Genomic DNA, 19,768 nt, shown 5'->3' with positions numbered 1-19,768 from the left:
AGTGTGCATACAGACAGAAGTCACAGGCAAGGGCAATCGTGGGCCATGCCCCCTCTGGAAAATGCAGCTGAAAACAAACCCCAGATGATCTCTTTTTAATAAAATTTTCCCTGAAAGATACTCGGGTTAATAATAGGAACTAAGGAGGTCTTCTGAGGTCCCATCAGTTAATTCCACACTGCATCAGACCAGCCCTGCCAGTTCGTGCTGTGATAATGAAAATGATGAAAGCCATAATAAGTAAAGGTAAATTATGCAAATGGAGGAAGAGCAGGAACACAAAGTGGAGGGGCGGGGAGGGAGGGGGATTGTGCTGAAGGATGAGTGATTTCAGCTGGTCTGTCTAATGGACCAGTCAGAGATGACTCTCATCACAGCTTCTGCTGTCCCTTCCCTGACGTGTCTCCAGGGTCCTCCCCTCTGCCCACAACGCAAATCAAAACCTCCTTGGCCTGGCATTCAAGGCCCTGTATAATTCAACCACTGCCAACCATTCTACTGTATCCCCTCTGCTTCCTACACATCCCACCTCCTCCATCACTATCAAACTATGTACAGTTTTCCCAAACTTACCCTAGGTATAATATTTTCGTTTAGGATAATATTGGAGAGGGAAATTATTTTAAAAGTCAACATCTAAGTCCTTTAAAGCAACAATCCCCAACCTTTTTTGGGACCAGAGACCAATTTTATGGAAGACAGTTTTTCCACGGACTAGGGCTGGGGGCAGGGGCGGATGGTCTGGGGATGATTCAAGCACATGACATTTACTGTGCACTTTATTTCTATTACTGTCATATCAGTTCCACTTCAGATCATCAGCCATTAGATCCTGGAGACTGGGGATCTCTGCTTTAAAGAAAATGGTCCACAATTAATACCATGGTGAGCAAGTCCTGACATGTGGATTGATCTCCCTGTGGAATTTTTAGAAATTACAACATTCCGCTTACTGCCTCCCCCAGACATTCTGGTTTAACTGGTCTGAGATGGAGCCCGGGCACATTTAAGTTCACCAGCTCAGCTTGAGAACCACTGTTTCACGTGTTGTCCCAACTGCCCATTCGTATGCTGTGGTCATCATGTCACTGTCTTGGTCCCCAGAGCACTGAAGTTTGGGACCCATGACCTAGGTCCCCTTGTTGAGTCCTCATCATCACCATGGACTGGTCATTTTTACCATGGTTCATATGAAGAAACCCCAGTTAAGTAGCCAGTCCTGGGTAACCCAGCTCTCAAGTGGGGGGAAAAAAAAAAAGAAAACAGGACAAAAACCAAACAATCCCAGAGCTGAAGTTTAGGTCTGAGGCATAGCGCCTGCACACTGCCCCCTTGTGGGGGGTAGCTCAGATCTCAGGAATTTTCCAAGCTGGTTGTCACAAACCATTGACCACTTGAAATGGTAGCAGGAATAAATTTACGCCAGCACTAACAATGAGAGTTTTGTTCTGTCCTGGTTTTTGAGAACCAGTTCAAAGGAACCAGTTCACGTAACTCTAAGATACCAAAAAAAAAAAAAAGTCAAATTATGTTTTGTTTTGTTTTTAAATTTCAGGAAGCAGGCATTTTGGAAAGACAAATTCCAAACAGTTAAAACTGAAAAAGTTTTTTAGTTTAAAGAGATAAGTCTCAAGCATCAGAAAGATACATATCTGGAATTTTTAATCTGATACCACCTGGGTATCAACGCTTTATACATGCTGCTATTTGCTAGATGCCCCGGACTCCGTGTCAGTGAAAAGGAAAATATAAGTGGAACGAGTTGTCTGGAGGTGCTCCCTGCCTCCGCCAGTGGGGGCACAACAAGAAACATCCTCTGAAACGACCCATCCCTCCGGCAGCCTGCCTCTGCCTCAGCCACGGGATGTGCAGACTTCCAATATTGGAACACTAGAGTGGGGCCTCTGAGTAAGGAATAACAGGAGGGCCCAACAGAAGTTACCTGCTCTCCGTGGTCTCTTACCACCTCAGCTGAGTTCAGCTGCACATGGTCCCCACTGGACAAAGACCCAAGGTGTTTTCCCCTCACAGCATGTTCCTTTAATAAGAACAGCTCGATAGCTATAAAGCCTCATTATGCTGGTATGATGCTTGTAGAAGATGAAGGAGAGCGTAAACTGAAAAAGAACAAGGCAGGCTCCTGCTTACTGAGTGCCTACCTTTACAGCCAGGCACTGAGCCAGTCCGTTTCATATACGGTACTCAAACTGACATTTATGGAACGACTAGTATGTACCAAGTCCTGTTCCATGTAATTATCTTATTTAGTCCGTAGGTATTAAAAAGTGTAGAAAGACAGGTGGGTAATAAGTAGATAGATACATACACACACAGATATAGTAAACATATAAACTCAGATAGACCTCGGCCTGCTATTGCATGACTCACAGGCTAATGGTTTTACATTCTTTAATGGTTGAAAAAAAACTTAAGAATAATATTTCATGATATTTTAAAATTACATATAATTTTGGAAATTCCCTGCTGGTCCAGTGGTTAGGACTCTGTGCTCTCACTGCCGAGGGCCTGGGTTCAATCCCTGGTCGGGAAACTAAGATTCCACAAGCCATTCAGTGTGGCCAAAAATAAAATAAAATAATATATAATTCAAGTCTGTGTCCCTAAATAAAGTTTTATTTGAACATTAAAAAAAAAAAGAAAAAGGTTTATGAATTGAACCAATGTTAAGTTCCTGTTTTTGACATGTACTATAGTTACATGAAATGGTACCAGTGAGTGGAACATTTTGTACACAGGACCTCTCTGTATTATTATTTTTGCAACTTCCCGTTGGGCTTCCCAGGTGGCGCTAGTGGTAAAGAACCCGCCTGCAAATGCAGGAGACCTAAGAGACTCCAGCTGATCCCTGGCTCAGAAAGATCCCCTGGAGGAGGGCATGGCAACCCACTCCAGTATTCTCATCTGGAGGCTACAATCCATGGGGCTACAAAGAGTCAGACATGACTGAAGCGACTTAGCATACAAACACTTCCTGTAAATCTATAACTTTTCAAAAATAAAAAGTCTTAAAATTTTTAAATAATTAAGTATAGTATATTAAGCTCACTGAATCCTCTCAATTACCCAATGAAGTAGCTACAATTACCAACCCCCCCCCCCCATTTTACAGATGAGAAAATTGAGGCCAAGATAGCTGTAGTCTCTTCCTGAAGGTAGCTCATTTGGACGAGGCAGTGGCAGAACTAGAGTAATGATTCTGGGGCAGCTGTCTGAACAGGCACACTTCATGTTATTGCCTTTCACAGATACTGTGTTTTTCCCAAATTGAAGTTTTGTAGCAACCCTGCCTTGAGCAAGTCTATCAGTGCCATTTTCCAATAGCATATGCTCACCTCGCATCTCTGTGTTACATTTTGGTAATTCTCACAGTAGTTCAAACTTTTTCATCATGATTGTATTTGTTGTGATGACCTGTGATCAGTAATCTTAGATGTTACCACTACAACTCCCTAAAGGCTGGGCGGATGGTTAGATTTTTTTCAGCAATAAAGAATATTTTTAACTAAGGTCTAAGCATTGTTTTTAAAGGCATAATGCTATTGGCACACTTACTAGATTACAGTGTAATGTAAAGGTATCTTTTATATGCCCTGGGAAACTAAAACATTCATGTGACTCACTTTATTGCAATATGCACTTTATTTTAGTGGTCTGGAACCAAACCTACAATAGCTTCAAGGTTTGCCTATACTGAGAAAAGGAAATTATGCTTTTCTCTCTCCCATCATTGACTTAAACTCCCATCTTCATTTATTTAATGTTTGTCCCCAAATTGTGGACCTCGATATTACACTCAGGGAGAAAATGGTTTTTGTGTGTTTCCATAGTTTGGCAAGTTATAGTAATTACACATGGTAGCAACTGACCATGTCTGAGAACTTGAGCGCTCACGTTATTGCTGGTGATGCTATGGCATTCTCTGAGCCCTGCCATTGCTTGACGCTGGACTAAACAAGCATTTAACATTGATCCTCACAGTAACTATATATGAAGTAGGCATGGCCCTGGTTTACAGATATGGAAACTGAGGCTTGGAGGGCAACTTGCCCAAAGCCATAGAGCCAGGAAGAGGCAGAGCCACTGGTCCCCACAGAGATGCTCAGGATCGCAGAATCCACACCCTGACTCTAACTGCCAAGCGGTGGGGGTGCTGCATCCTTTGGTGTGGGTTGGACCATTCCTGAGTGGGTGATACTGCAGGGTCGCCCAGGACCCAGCGCAGCACTGCTTTCTGAGCACCCCCCTCCACTCCGCTGTCTGCAGGGAGTTAATGCAGACACAGTGTGGTACAGGAGCAGGAATGGGATCTAAAAATGCAAGCTGAGGACTGGCTCTCTGGGGTCCAAGTAGACATGCCGTAGTCCCAGGGTGAAACATTTCTCAGCAAGACTGTAGCTGGCCCAGAAATGCAAACTCTCACAGATGAGAGTGACCCACAGGCCAGCGGGGCCAACTTCCCATCCAATGCCACCATCACCATCACAATCCTGAGTCTGATTCTCTGTCTTCCGGGGCCATCTCACAAGACTGTGCTTAGAATTAAATGAGACCAATAGCAGTAGTTAATGTATTTAATCTCTCCTTCACTCATTTATTCACTCAACACATTGTTAAGTTGGAGCCTACTATGTACTAAGCTTTACAGATGGGATGCAAATTCAAGTTAAGGGCCAGTTTTAGGCAGAAAGTCATTGGCTCATTAATTAATTCAATCAACACACATTTCATCATTAGGAGATGAGTAGGACACGCTCACCAGTAACTGCAGTGAAACCACATGAGCGTAATTAACATTTTGCACGATGTGTCACAGTTCATAAGGCACCTTCACACTTGTCACTGGATCACTACACGAAAAGGAGATTCAGATGAGGCAAGAGATCTGCCTGGGGTCACACAGCAAGTGGGCAAGCTTGATTCCAGTCTGGGTCTCGGCCACCAAAGCCTAGACTCTCTCCTCTACTTCCTCCCTGACCTGGCTCTGCATGGGCCCTTCTGTGAGAAACAGCAGGATCCCGAGCAGCCCTGTTCCGCTTTAGAGAACCCTGATTATCAGAAAGCTTCTGTTAAGATGTGTCCAAAGTCTGCCCTCTGGTATATTCTGTTAATCTTAGCTCTTCCCCCTGGAGCCCTATGGAATAAATGTGGCTTCCCCCTGAATGGGGGTTTCCCAGGTGGCACCAGTGGTAAAGAACCTGCCTGCCAGTGGCAGGAGACATAAGAGACACGGGTTTGATCCCTGGGTCATGAAGAGCCCCTGGAGAAGGGCATAGCAACCCACTCCAGTATTCTTTCCTGAAGAATCCCATGGGCAAGAGGAGCCTGGTGGGCTACGGTCCAAAGTGTTGCAAAGAGTTGGACACGACTAAAGTGACTTAGCATGCACGCACACCCCTGAAAGGACTTCCCACAGGTGGGGATGGTCACTAGTCTTCCCCAAGCCTGCTGTGCCCCAGGCTGGATGGCCCAGGCCTTCAGTTCTTCCCAGTCTGACAGAGCTACCAACGCTTCTCCAGCCCATTCTCCACTTCTCCCATCTGGTCAGCCACTTCTCAGCCTGTGCCTGAGATGCTGCTCTCACCAAGCAATACAGGAATCACCATAAGTGTCCTTCCTGCCCCTGGGGAGCTCCTAAGGCCCCGAACTGGTCAGTACTGATAACCGCATCACAGCTGCCCTCCCCAAGACTCCGCAGGCACCAGCCATTGTGGCCCACGACACTCAGCCACACGAGATGGATTCTGTCGTTTCATTTCCACCCTGGGCCTGGCAAAGGGTAGCGGCTTGTACATTTTTTTCATAATTGAACAAAACTCCAGTGATTCACCCTCACACCTGGGGCCAGAGCACGTGCTTCCTTCACCGCAGCAGACGGAAAGGGGCTGCCCTGAGGAGAGTGCGGGACTCAGGCCTTCCCGACAGCTCACTCCCCGCAGCGCTGCTCACGTGCTCCCGGCTCCATGCAGAAAAACAAATGCTATTTAAAAAACTAAGCAAAACCAAAAATGAGGCTGCTTTTGACCTTAGCAATAATGAAAAGTGAAAGTGTTAGTCGCTCAGTCATGTCCGACTCCTTGCAACCCCGTGGACTGTAGTTCACCAGGCTCCTCTGTCTGTGGAATTTTCCAGGCAAGAATACTGGAGTGGTTAGTCCTTCCCTTCTCCAGACCTTAGCAATAACAGTTGCCAGGAAAAGGGGCGGGTGCTCTGCTGGTTCCTGCCCAGTGGCGGTACACAGAAGCAGCAAGGGTCCCTCCAAAGCCTCCTTCCAGGTTTCAGGTTGTCACCAAGGCTCCCGATGAAGAGACCACAGGCTCTGGAATGAATCAAACCTTTCCAGTCCTGACTCTGCCCAAGTCAGCGGGCAAATATGATACCAGTAAAGTGCAGAATTGTAGAGCTGGAGAAGACTCTTGAGAGTCCCTTGGACTGCAGGGAGATTAAACCAGTCCATCCTAAAGGAAATCAGTCCTGAATATTCATTGGAAGGACTGATGCTGAAGCTGAAGCTCCAAACCTTTGGCTACCTGATATGAAGAGCCGACTCATTAGAAAAGAAAAGACCCTGATGCTGGGAAAGATTGAAGGCAGGAGGAGAAGGGGACGACAGAGGATGAGCTGGTTGGATGGCATCACCAACTCAATGGACAAGAGTTTGAGCAAACTCGAAGAAATGGTGGAGGACAGGGAAGCCTGATGTGCTGCAGTCCATGGGGTCGCAAAGAGTCGGATGTGACTTAGTGACTGAACAACAATGATAACAAAGTGCAGATAATAAAAACCATACATAGCCAAAATTAGACAAAAAAAAAGAAGCTGGCCACGTAACACTGAATAAATGTGATGTGGAGGATGATGACGGAGAAGGACGAAGAGGAGGCAGAGCGAAACTACAACAGCCCCCCTGACCCCCACCCTGGTTTTCTCCTGAGTGAACTTCAAGGGCTCAAGTCAAAGGGAGTTGTCCCTCGAAGCCTGGTGGTGGAATATGGGCTTGAGAACACTCCAGGCCTGTGTCAAATTCCCACTAATGATTTTTCAGCAAAAAATTAAATGGAGTGAATACTTTCTAATGACTGCTACAGAATTACATGACAGCTTCCAGAAGAATCTACAAAAATAGCTGAAATCAGAGGACTGGTCATTCGGCTGCATGGGAGCTTCTCGTTAATTCAATTTCTTCTTTCTTTCTGGTGTGTGGATTCTGCTTTGTATTAACAGCTGATAGAAAAGAGATGCATAACAAGCCGCCCAGTACCACAGCCTATTTCAATCAGCCTAAATCGGGAGGTGCAAACAGTATTGTACAGAAAGTGGAATTCAGTATTATACTAATAACACCACCATCAATGATCACACTTCTTTATATAAAATTGTATAATTTACAAAGGACGTTTATATACATTTTCTCTTTTGACTTTCTACTCTTACTGAGCACTTATCATGTGACTTACATTCTAATGGAGTATCTCACTTACCTTGCACAATGACCTTTATTATCACTCCTGTTTTACAGGTGAGTTTTAGCAAGGCGGAGGAATTCATCTAGGATCACACAGCCTGTGAAAGGAGGCTGGTGTTGGAAACCTGGGTCTATCAGCCTCCAAAGACTGTTCTTTTAACCCCTGCTACTCTGCTTCCTGTGAGGTAAACGTGACTGGGCTTATCTGGGGGGTGGGGAAGGAGGGGAAGCTGGGTAGTCACTATTCCTCCCACCCACTCTCCGTGTGACAGGAGTGACTTCAGATAATATTGTTGGCCTCTCTTGGCCCTGCCCTTGCTCTACCCCACTGGAGAAGTGAAATGCCTTTTGGATTGGTGGATTTGGAGGGAGAAACTGGGTGAAAGTAGCTCAGTCCCTTCTCCCTCCCGGGAGCACAGGTTCTGCTGCTTATCAGGGAACTGGACCTGGTTCCCCAGTTCTGTGTGGGGATAGGGGGACAGCTGTTTGCATGAGTCTCACTCTGGATCTGATATCAGGGGGCTCATTTGCCCATGGACATAAGACACCCTCTCAACATCACCTCTTCTTGATGGAGGTGATATTTTGGTCCTTCTTTAGTCCTCTGTCTTACTCTCAATTAATTCATAACTTAGGGAGAAAGGAGGCTGCTGATTGGGCCTCCTTCACAGGTTCTCATGATTATAATCCTCATTTTATAGATGAAGCTCAGAAAAAGACTGAGATCTTTCCTAAAGAAAAAAATAGCTTAAATGTCAGCACACAGGTGATAAATAGCCCAAGACATTATTTGCCATACAAATGTAATTTCTTTAATTCAGATTGGGACATGTAGTTTAAGGAAGAATGGGAGAATAGGGTGATATCACCAAAAGTAACTCAAATGTGAAACAAACTGAAAGAGGAAACACAACCTCAGATGATGGCATCGTAAATCACGAAAATGTCAAGCCCCCACCAATTCTGAGATAACACATAAAGCAACTTGAACGCTACTGAGAGCCTGGAATAGAAAATTAGCCAATACACTTCTCATGGCCATCATCAAAAAGCCTACAGATAATAAACGCTGGAGAGGATGTGGAGAAAAGGGAACCTTCCTACACTGATGGTGGGAATGTAAGCTGGTGCAGCCACCACAGAAGTTCCTTAAAAGCTAAAAATAGAGCTACCATATGATTAGCAATCCTACTCCTGGACTGCATCTGGAAAAAAATGAAAATGCTAATTTGAAAAGATTTATGTACCCCAATGTTCATACCAACACTATCTACAATAGCCAAGGCATGGAAGCAACCTGATTGTCCGTTGATAGATGAATGAATAAAGATGATGTGGTATATAAATGCCTCCCCGGTGGCTCAGTGGTAAAGAATCTGCCTGCAATGCAGGAGAGGAAGGAGATGGAGGTTTGATCTCTGGATGGGGAAGATCCCCTGGAGGAGGGCACGGCAACCCACTCCAGTATTCTTGCCTAGAGAATCTTATGGACAGAGAAGCCTGGCGGGCTACAGTTCATGGGGTCTCAAAGAGTTGGACACAACTGAAGCAACCGAACACGCACATGGTGTATAAACACACAATGGACTATTACTCAACCACACACACAAAAATGAAATAATGCCATTAGCCTCAACATGGATGGAGCTAGAGATAATCATACTAAGTGAAGTAAGTCAGAGAAAGACAAATACCATATGGTATCACCTACATGTGGAATCTTTAAAAATGATACTCATGAACTTATATACGAAACAGAAACAGACCCACAGACTCAGAAAACAAATTTAGAGTTACCAAAGGGGAAAGGGCGGGGGGATAAATTAGGAGTTTGAGATTAACAGACACACAGTACTATATAAAAAATAGATAACTGACACAAACCTATTGTATAGCACAGGGAATTGTATTCAGTACCTTGTAATAACCTATAATGGAAAAGAATCTGAAATATATATATATGGATAACTAAATCACTTGGCTGTATACTTGAAACTAACAAAACATTGTAAATCAACTATGTTGTTGTTCAGTTGCTAAGTTGTGTCTGCCTCTTTGCAACCCCATAGACTGTAGAACACTTCCCTGTCCTTCACCATCTCTCGGAGTTTGCTCAAACTCATGTCCATTGAGTCAATGACACCAAATAGCCATCTCATCCTCTGTTGTCCCCTTCTCCTCCTACCCTCAACCTTTCCCAGCATCAGGGTCTCTTCCACTCCCCAAATCAACTGTACTTCAATAAAAATTAAAATCCCAAAGCATTTCTCAACTACTACGAAAGAGCCAAGAACCAGTTTATGGATATCCACTCCAAAAAAAAAAAAAAAAAAGCCAACAATAAACCTCATGAGTGGAATAACCAAGCTCAAAAACTAAGCACACTTTTTGGGGCCATGTAGAATTTGAAACTCATCCAGAGATTTACCTGCTGTCGGAATTCTACCAAAATGCCTACCTAAATAACAAGCCTGAGACTTAATTTTATTAATAATTGAGTGAACAGAATGTTGGAACAGAAACAGTCCTCAGCAATCAAGCCCAAGCTTCTCCGTGAAGGAATGAAAAAAGGCCGGATGACAGAGCTGGACAGAGGAGCCACGCTAAATTTCCTTACAATCCAGAGGCTCCACCCGTAAGAAGCAAGTCGGTACCAGAGCCAAGACTAGGACTCAGGTCCCCCACTCCAGCCTTCCTTCCCTTTTCTATGCTGTGCGGCCCACAGCGACACTTCTATGTCCACCTCATGGACACCATGCATTCACACTGTTGTGAGTATCACAGGCCATGTTTACAGGCTTCTGAGACCAGTGTAATGGGTGCCAACGAACAACTAGTAGATTTAAGATTTAAACCGTGGGAGACACTGGGCCACTTCTATGAGAGCTCAGCACAGAGACGTGCATCATTGTACCCCCCCCGATTAGGAGCACTGGTTCTCCAATTTCAAAGATGCTAACATTGAATTTGGGCAGAGAATAAAAGCAGAGCCAGCTACTGTCATCCTCAAGAAAGCACCCAGATTATAACAGCACCAAAAATGGCCTTCAGTAGCAACACTATTTTTAGAAACACAATCCTGTTTCTCTTCTTCAAACTAATTAACGTTCGTAACCAGGACTAAAGTGTCTCTTCTGAATGCAGTGGAGAAGCAAATCATTCCGGTTGGAAGCAAGTAGCTGGATGGAGAGAGGCTGTCAAAACCACATTTAGTGCGTGCACATACACTCCAGATGATAAACACAACTTCCAATTAAGCCACCCTCAAATATCTGGCACCTAATACCTAGTGGTTTAAAAGCAATGGGCAAAATGTGCAGAGTCTGAGGGTTTTTAAAGGATGAAATCTCCCTTTTTTTAAATCTCTTTTTAAAGGGAATAAATTACATGCTCTTAGAGAAGTGCAGCATTTTTGCATCAGAGAGACTCTAGAGATGAACAGACCATAGCCCAGAGAAGTGTGGGGACTTGCCTGAGGTCAAGCTCAGAGTGAGGCCCAGGACCTTGATTCCCCCCACTTCCCATCCCCAGTCCAGGTCACCTCCCACATCAGAGCTGCCCTTCCATGGGAAGACTGTTCTTATTTAAGGTTCCCAAACCCATGCACAACAAAGAGGAATTCCTGAAAACCTAGGGGACCCATTTTTATTTTGAGGCACAAATTGAACAAACATTTTGCATCAGGGATTATCTTAAACTATTTATATGAGCACCATCAATTTTCTTTAATCTTGCTGAACTCCATTAGGCTGTCCATTTACTTATATAAATTCCTGTTGGCTCAAATATCTTAAAAAACAAGACACATATGCTTTGCATGGTGGAAGATTGTATTTTTAATCTATGTCCACCTGTGAGAATTATAATAATGCTAATAATAATAATGACCATTTATCAGTTTTCCCTAGTGGTCCAGTGGTTAAGAATCCACCTGCCAATGCAGGGAACATGGGTTCAATCCCTTTCCAAAGTCTGGGAAGATTCCACATGATGCAGAGCAACTAAGCCTGTGCGAGACTACTGCTAAAGCCTGCATGCCTAGAGCCTGTGCTCTGCAACAAGCGAAGCCACCACAGTTGAGCAGTCCGTGCACCACAGTTAGAAAGTAGCCTCTGCTAGCTGCAACTAGAGAAAGCCCCAGTGCAGAGGTGAAGACCCAGCACAGCCAATAAATAAATATTAATGTAAAAGAAAGAATAACGGCATTTACTGAATGCCTACATGCTCAGTACTGCAATAGGCACTTCACAGAATAACAATAAGGATAAGTATAAAGTAACTATCACTTATTGAATACATAATATGTCCAGTCATTATACTATGTATTTAAGTACTTTAATTCATGTAACAATCAAAATCATCCTGCTGAGTAGTTATTATCATTCACATTTTACAGATGAAGACATCGAGGCCTGGAGAAGTAACTGCCCGACATTTCACAGTGAGCAAGAGGAAAGGCAAGATTCAAACTCAGGCCCTCGAGATTCCAGAATCCTTTGTCTTCCATTCCTACCACGCAAGGCTACATCTGCTTTACAGAAAGTATTGCTTCAGGTTCTATTTCCAGCAAGGACATTTACAGATCCAAGGACAAACTAAATGATGCTGAGAAGACCTGTTCCCTATAAATGTCTCAGACTTCTTCATGATTTGGAACAAAGTAACGCTGCTACCAAATTCCCTGAAGAAAAATTGAGCTCACAGCTTCAGGGCAATCGGATAAGGCTGAAATCTGAAGTGGTTCCAAAATACAATGAAATTTGGGCGTGAAAAACAATTTGTCTATTGCTCCACATTAAAATATTCATGAGGCAAGGAAGCTTTCCCATTTTCAATAATTAAATGGCTAAAATCTGCAACCTGATATATTTACTGTTCACGAACGTCGCATTCCTAGAAGGGCCTAAGTTCGAATTAGCAGCCCCACAAGCTGTCATGTTACAGAGCGAAACCAAACAAATGAGACAGAAATGTTGCCGTTGCCTAGAGAGGAAATTTTCCCCACCACTTGTTCGGCTGTAGAGAGAGCCTGAGTCAAAATTAAGAAATCATTGAGGACTTTGCCTGCAAACCAGCTGGAAGAGAATGAAGAGATGGAAAAAAGAAAAATAATAATAATGCAACATGGTCCCTCATTAGAAGAACTGTTTTAAAAGGGTTTGATTGTGCCTTAAAGGTTAGTTTTACAATCATTTAATATTTCACTTGTCTTGAGAAACCCTCACAGAAAGGCAGGGAAGGGAAATAGATTAATAAAAACATGCATTTATGAAGTGGCCCTGTTTTGCTTTTCTGGTCCTGGGATCACATGCAATATACGTGATACCTATTAGCAGAGCTGGGGGTATCTTGTCTCTGTGTTATTGGCAAATTATCTCCAGTGGCTGCCTTCACCAGGGGCATCATCCAGGTCTTCTGCATAAGGATGAGTCCTACTGACTGCCCACCGTCTCCCCCATGGTGCCAAACCCCAGCAGGGGCGAAGGGGCCACTGCCCTGAGTCCTCAAGTGGTTTGGGACAGACCCAGGATCTGGGGCTGGCAGGCAAGTGGTTCTCAAAGTGTCCTTTTGTGCCTGGACTAACACTGTTGACATTACCTGGGATCCTGCTAGAAATGCAAATGAATCAGAAACTCTGGTGCTGGGACTCAGCCATCTGGGCCTTTTGGTTTGTGGTGGTATTCTTTTTTGGCCACGCTGCAGCATGCAGGATCTTAGTTCCTGGACCAGGGATCAAAGGGACTTATGCTCCCTCCAGTGGAAGTGTGGAGTCCTACCACTGGATTGCCAGGGAAGCCCCTACCTGGACTTTAACAACCTCCCACCTCTGGTGATTCAGGTGCCCACGCAGTCTCCGCCCTCTGCCCCTACTCAGTTCTGAGGTCCCGCATCCAAGGACTCTGCCTCCAGACAGCCTCTCGGCCTGTGCTGGCCTCAGCAAGGAGGACAGATGCCAAAGCTCCAGAAGGGGATCTGGGGTGGTCTTGCTGACTCAAACCCAGGATCTGATGCCCAGCTGTGCCATCCCTGCCGCCATGCTGGCTATTCTAACAGGGCTGAAGTTGTGTCTAAAGCTCCAGGCGAGATGGCCGAGGCCTGTCCTTGGCACCCTCCCTGACCTCCAGCACCAGCCCCACCCCCAAGGGGAGGTACTCATGCTCTCACTTCTTCCTCAAATGGGCTGACAGCCCAGAATTAGGGGGCTCCTCCGCCATCGACGCGGAACTCCTATAGTGACACCCTGCCCACAGATCCTTCCATGATCATGGGAATGAGAACCCTGACCCAGCTTACAACTGGGGCTGCTGGCCCTGCCCCACACCTCCCCTGCCCCCTGCCCACTCTCCCTGTTTCCTGACTTTGTCCCCTTCCTCTCAACCTGTCGCTGAGAACCCAGAATGGCTCATAGCCCAGCATATGCAAGATCACTAAGTACCACCACTTAGGAATATTGCAGAAAATACTGCACTTAGAAGACCTGGCCGCTGGGCCCCTGTCCTGGCTCTACGCTTGAGAGGGTCCTGTTGCAGCCCAGCTCAGGCAGACCCCCTTCCCAGGGCGCACAGAGTCCTCAAGGCCAAGGAGACACGCTCATCTGGGACCCATACCCCACCCCCTCTGGACACTGACTCTGGGTACCAGGAAGTGTCTTCCTAAGTGGCTGGAGTCCACCCTTCCAAGGGCAAATGGTTTTTCTGGTGTCCTGCTCCCTAGACAAGGAGACGCCAGGAGAGCCTGGTGGGGCAGGGCTGGTGTGGACAGAGCTTGCATGTGGGAACTGGAGGACCTGCCCAGCCCTTGCAGGGGGGAGTCATGAGTAGGAAGAGGAGGAGGCCTGGCAGGGGGCTGGGACCACCAGGTGTTCCCTTTCTCAGGCCCCACAAATGTTAAGGGGTAAGCCAGCATGCAAACTGGTGATGATTAAGCCAGACAACAGATATCACACACTTGTGGAATGAGTGCACACAGGAGGCTTCTCTGGTCCTTACTGGACCCTCACAGCCAGCCTGCACCATGATCCTGCCATGCAGATGAGGAAACTGGGATCCAGAGGGGATGGGTGACCTACCCAAGGTCACAGCATCAGGCACTGAACCCATATCTGTGCTTCTTCCATACACATGGCCACTCAGTCTTGGCTTGAATATTTCCAGCTACATAGAACTCATTCCTCACTACTCACTACTACTTTGAGTCAACATTTATCATTTCAGGCAAAGTAAGGAGGTGGTGATTTTTTCCCCCCATTTCCTTGAGCTTAAATCTCTCTGCCAATTTCAGCCATGTTTCCTGGTTCTGACCACTACGGTCCTCAGAGAGCTTATCCCCTCTCCACATGACCACTTTTCAAGCTACAAATGGTAAAACTGTCCCCTGGGCTGTTTTATTCTCCTTCACTCTCTGCTCCTGGCAGAGGATGTCCAGAACCACTTCCTAATCAGGCCTCTGAGGACAGATTCTGGTCAGTATCTGTTACAGCACCTAAACGGGTCATGATGAGCAGAAACATAACCCATCTGAGGCCTTGACTGGTGGATCTGCACAAACACGCAAGCGTTCCCATCACTGGTAACCTACTCTCATGTGGAGCATCCAAGAGCCCCAGGCCTGTGGAATGTCCCATTGCTTCTATGAGTCTTGTTTCCCTCACCTGTAAAACGGGAAAGTTAGAAAAGACCCTGATGCTGGGAAAGACTGAAGGCAGGAGGAGAAGGGAATGACAGAGGATGAAATGGTTGGATGACATCACTGACTCAATGGACATGAGTTTGAGCAAGCTCTGGGAGACGGTGAAGGACAGGGGAGCCTGGCATGCTGCAGTCCACGGGGTCGCAAAGAGTCAGACATGACTGAGCAACTGAACAACAACAAGAACAACAAAAAATGGGATCATGGCTCATATCCTTCCTACTTTGCATGGACCACAGACTCTGAAACGACTCTGCAGAACACTGAACAGGTATGGGGGTGGGGAGGTGATGCTGGTGACAACAATGAGCAGAATAGGAGGAGGCTGATGGGGAGCCCTGCAAAGCAGTGCTGCAGAGAGATCCTCCTTGTCCACCCACCCCCAACCCCCAAGCTTACTTCCTCCACCACCCTTCTCGCCAGGGCACAGGGTCCAGGGCTTGTGAGGGACACCAAGGCACCTGCAGCGCTCCAAAAGCGGAAAATTAAATTAAGACAGCGTGATGGTTTGCAAAAGGTGCCCTGAAGACAGGATGGTCCTATGCCTGGCAACTAAGCCAACAAGCGGGGCTGAGCTCTGTGAGCAGGATGCTGGGAACAGAGTTAAAGAAGGTCAGAAAGACCAGCAGAGTCAGGGTCCGAACCCAGACCTCCTGCCCCGGCTCAGCCCACTTCACATAGTTGCTGCTGAAATCACTTGACAGAGTTGGGTGCACCCATATGGATGTCCCGGTCTACTCTAGGGAACAGCTATCCCCATAATGGGCCCTACCCGCTCAGAAGACCCCAGGCCCTGTACCCAGCTACCCAGCAGACAGTTTACTGGAGATGCAGGAGGTCTCATGACCTGGCATCACTTCCCCCTACATGCTGCATCTCCAGGGCTTTCTGCCACCAACAGCCACCCAGTTGCTCAAACAGCCCCCTTTTTTGACTCCTCCTTCACCCTCACCTCTCACACATAATGCATCCCCGAATCTTACCCGTCCATTCTTAAGTCCTCTTAAATAGGATATTTCTCTCTGCCTCTTCCACAGCCACCCTAATCCACACAACCACCATCTCTCACACCTCTTAGCTACCCCCGACATCCTCCCTAGCCCCACTCCGCAGCCCAAGCGACCTTTTGAAAGCACAAATCTCACCATGTCACCCTGCGTTTAAAACCTGTCCGTGGTTGAGATGAACAGATGCACACTACTATGGATAAAACAGATGAACAGAGGCTTCCCTGGTAGCTCAGTGGGAAAGAATCCGCCTGCCAGTGCAGAAGACGTGGGTTCGATCCCTGATCCGGGAAGATTCCACATACCTCGGAGCAACTAAGTCCGTGTGCCACAGCTATTGAGCCTGTGCTCCAGAGCCCGGGGGCTGCAACAGCAAAGTTGGCACCCTAGAGCCCGTGATCCGCAACAAGAGAAGCCGCTGCAACGAAGAGTAGCCCACACTCTCCGCAACTAGAGAAAGCCAGAGCACAGCAACGAAGACCCAGCGCAGCCAGAAAATAGATAAAATTATTTTAAAAATTAGATGAACAAGGATGCACTGTATAGCACAGGGAACTATATTCTGCATTCTGTAATAAACTCTAATGGAAAAGAATCCAAATAAAGTACATACATACATATATATGTATGTCCGAATCACTTTGATGTATACCTGAAACTAATACATTATTTTAAATCAACTATACTTCAATCAAAAAATGAAAAGCTTTTCATTAGGATGAAAGGCAAAATGCTTGGTCTGCCCCATTAGACCCTGCAGCATCTGTCTCCTGACCCCATCGCTGCTTACCCGATATAATCCTACCACACGGACTTCACCTGGGTTAAGAGACTGAACACAGCCAGGATCTCAATGGCCCACCTGTATCCCTCACAGGTCCCTCTCCCACCTACGCCCAGAAGCACCCATCTTAAACTCTCTGATCCTTCTTCTTTGCTTTCCTTCATATTTTTGCCATGTAGGGTTACATCTCTATGAAATAAAGTTTATGCATCCAGGCAGATTACTATGATTACATAGCATTTAATATTTCTCTGTTAAGAAAGTAGAATCTTTGGTTTTTATTAAAATATAATAAAAAAAATAATAAAGTTTAGTCTTTCCTGTTTTGAGTTGGAACCATACTCTAGATATTCTTTTACGATTTGCTTCTTTTTCTCAACGTATCAAGGCACTGGAAGTACATCCTTCACGCATTTCCATTGATGCACAGCATTCCAGTGAATGAATACCCGTCATGTGTGTGCTTCTCTGTCGGTGGATAGATTGTTTCCAGCTTAGAGCGTTTTACAAACCACATGGCTGGAGTTCTGGAGCTTTTGCTGCGCTTTGAGAGGCCGGTGCTCTGGCCTGCCTTCAGGCCCTCATGGGAACGCGTTTTCCCTGCTGAGGCCTCTCGCGCCAGCTCCATCCCGCCCACCTCGCTGAGCTCCTACTCCCAAGCATCCTGCATCTCAGAGAGGCTCATCCTGACCCAGCCTCTAGCCCAGGGCCCACGCAGAGCGCTCCCTCCACGCTCATCCATCCACGCATGCGCGCACGCGTTCATTCACGCAGGCCTCCGCAGCTTCTCCAGGCTGACCTCGGGCGCTGCCCAGGCCTGGACAGACTGGAGGAAGAAAGCGAGCCTCTCTGAGCAAATGAAGGCTCCCCTGAACAGGCAGCCTCCAACCTCGCCCCAACAGGAAGCGCACACCCTGAAAAGGCAGTCCCCCACCTTGCTCCACTCGGCTAGGATGCGAGCAGCGCAGGGGCCGGATCCTAGCTCTCTGAACTGTTGGATTTCCACCCTCTCCCCAGCCTCTCACATTAGCCTCTGTGATGAGAGTTACAAGGGTCTCTTCTACTGCTTAAAAAGGGAAGGAAAAAAAAATGGAAACTGAGTAAAAAGGAGAGGAAAGAAAGCAGCTGGAGCATGCTGCCCAGCATTTGGTGTAATAACCAGTGGCTTTCCAATGACAGCTAAAACTGGCTTTGATTTCGAGCTTTCCTTTCTTTTAATCTAGCAGATAATCAGAGGGAAATCAAATCCAGCCTGGCAGCCGAAGATCAACCTGTCGCTGTTGGGATCAATTCCCACTTATTTTACCATCTTCTCCACACATTAAAAAAAAAAAAAAAAAAAAAAACCACCTCCCTAGGTTGCATATATAAATAATATACTTATTATTTAAATACTACGTTCAGATTGGATATTTCCCACGACAAATACTCTCTTAGGAATAAGCAGCATCTTCTCTCCCTCCAAATAAAGAACTCCTTGCTTTGCAGATTTAAAAACATCCAACTGCAAACACCCTGAAATGGATGAGAAAGAGCAAAGTGCAGAGTGCAGAGGAAACTCTGTACCGTTTCTGGCTGCAGATGGCAGTGACAGGACTCACCCCCAAGCGCCAACTCCAGGGCTCCGGTTCCTACCCCTCTGCTCTCCCACCAGGGCATTAAAAACAGCAGTGCCGCTCCAGTTCCGCTTCCTGAGGGGCTCTCTCCAGCCTAAGACGGACTTCTAAATAGCACACAGAGGATGTCCCTGGTGGTCCAACGGTTGGGAATCTGCCAACGCGTGGGACGTGGTCTGTGCACTGCAACTACTGAAGCCCATGTGCCTTAGAGCCGGTGCTCTGCAATAAGAGAGGCCACCACATGAGAAGCCTGCGCGTAACACTGAAGAACAGCCCCCACTTGCTGCAACTAGAGAAAGCCAGCGCGCAGCAGTGAAGACTCGGCGCAGACAAAAATAAAATAACAAATAAATAATTTTAAAAGTAAAATAAATAGCACACAGAGGTTTAAGCACAAGATGCTGGAAATAAACCAAACATTGCTCCATATGGAGGCAGACTCTGACCCAGCCATTGATGAAAATGATGTTTACCGAGCTCTTAATAAGAAGGGGAAATTACTGTTGCATAAAATGGAGAAAAATAAAAACAGTATACGAAAATTATATAGAGAGTATGGCCTCAGCTATAAAACAATATGGACAGAAGAAAATGATACCATTTTTATGAAATAAAAAGTTAATCATGATTAGCTCTGGGTGGTTGAATTTGAGGGAGATTTTTATTTCATGCTATGCACTTTGGTATTTCCTTTTTTTCTATAATGAGCACATATTACTTTTATAATAAGAAACATTTCAAGAAGCATCTGTCACAGAAGCAAGATCTGTCCTTTCCAACCCCAAGTGCCATTTTGGAGGCCTGATTGATGGTCCTCCCAGACCTTGCCTCCTACGCTCAGCTTCCTGCCTCCATCCTTCCCTCCCCCAAGCTTATTTACATCTTTCTCACCCAATCAAGCCCAAGAAAATGTAAGGCCCACCTCATTCACCATGGCTGCCTTGACCACTCCAGGCCAGCTATTAGTTGAATAGGAAAGTGTCAAAGGTTGTAAGTCAGAAAAAAAGATCTAATACCTGTAATTTCATATGATTCCACCTCATCTGTGGCTCATCCTGCCCTCTTCTGAACTTCTAGCATGTTCCCAGTCTGGGACGCCCTACTGCAAACAAATAGTCTGGTTCTGTTTTATTTTGTGTCATGTGTAGATCCTGCTTTAAGCTGGTGTTCTCTGCATTGGCTTACA

At 46.0% G+C, this 19,768-nt stretch overlaps 1 protein-coding gene across 2 annotated transcripts in view; it reads right to left on the bottom strand.

The window, feature by feature from the left end:
• TTLL11 (tubulin tyrosine ligase like 11) overlaps nt 1-19,768 on the bottom strand; it is a 256,195-nt gene that overhangs the window by 117,856 nt on the left and 118,571 nt on the right. The gene's annotated exons all lie outside the window — the stretch shown is intronic.

The sequence above is a fragment of the Cervus elaphus genome, chromosome 11, assembly GCF_910594005.1.
Source record: "Cervus elaphus chromosome 11, mCerEla1.1, whole genome shotgun sequence".
In the NCBI taxonomy this organism is placed as follows: domain Eukaryota; kingdom Metazoa; phylum Chordata; class Mammalia; order Artiodactyla; family Cervidae; genus Cervus; species Cervus elaphus.
Note: the sequence above shows the minus strand (reverse complement) of the source record. Positions and strands in the feature narration are given on the sequence as shown.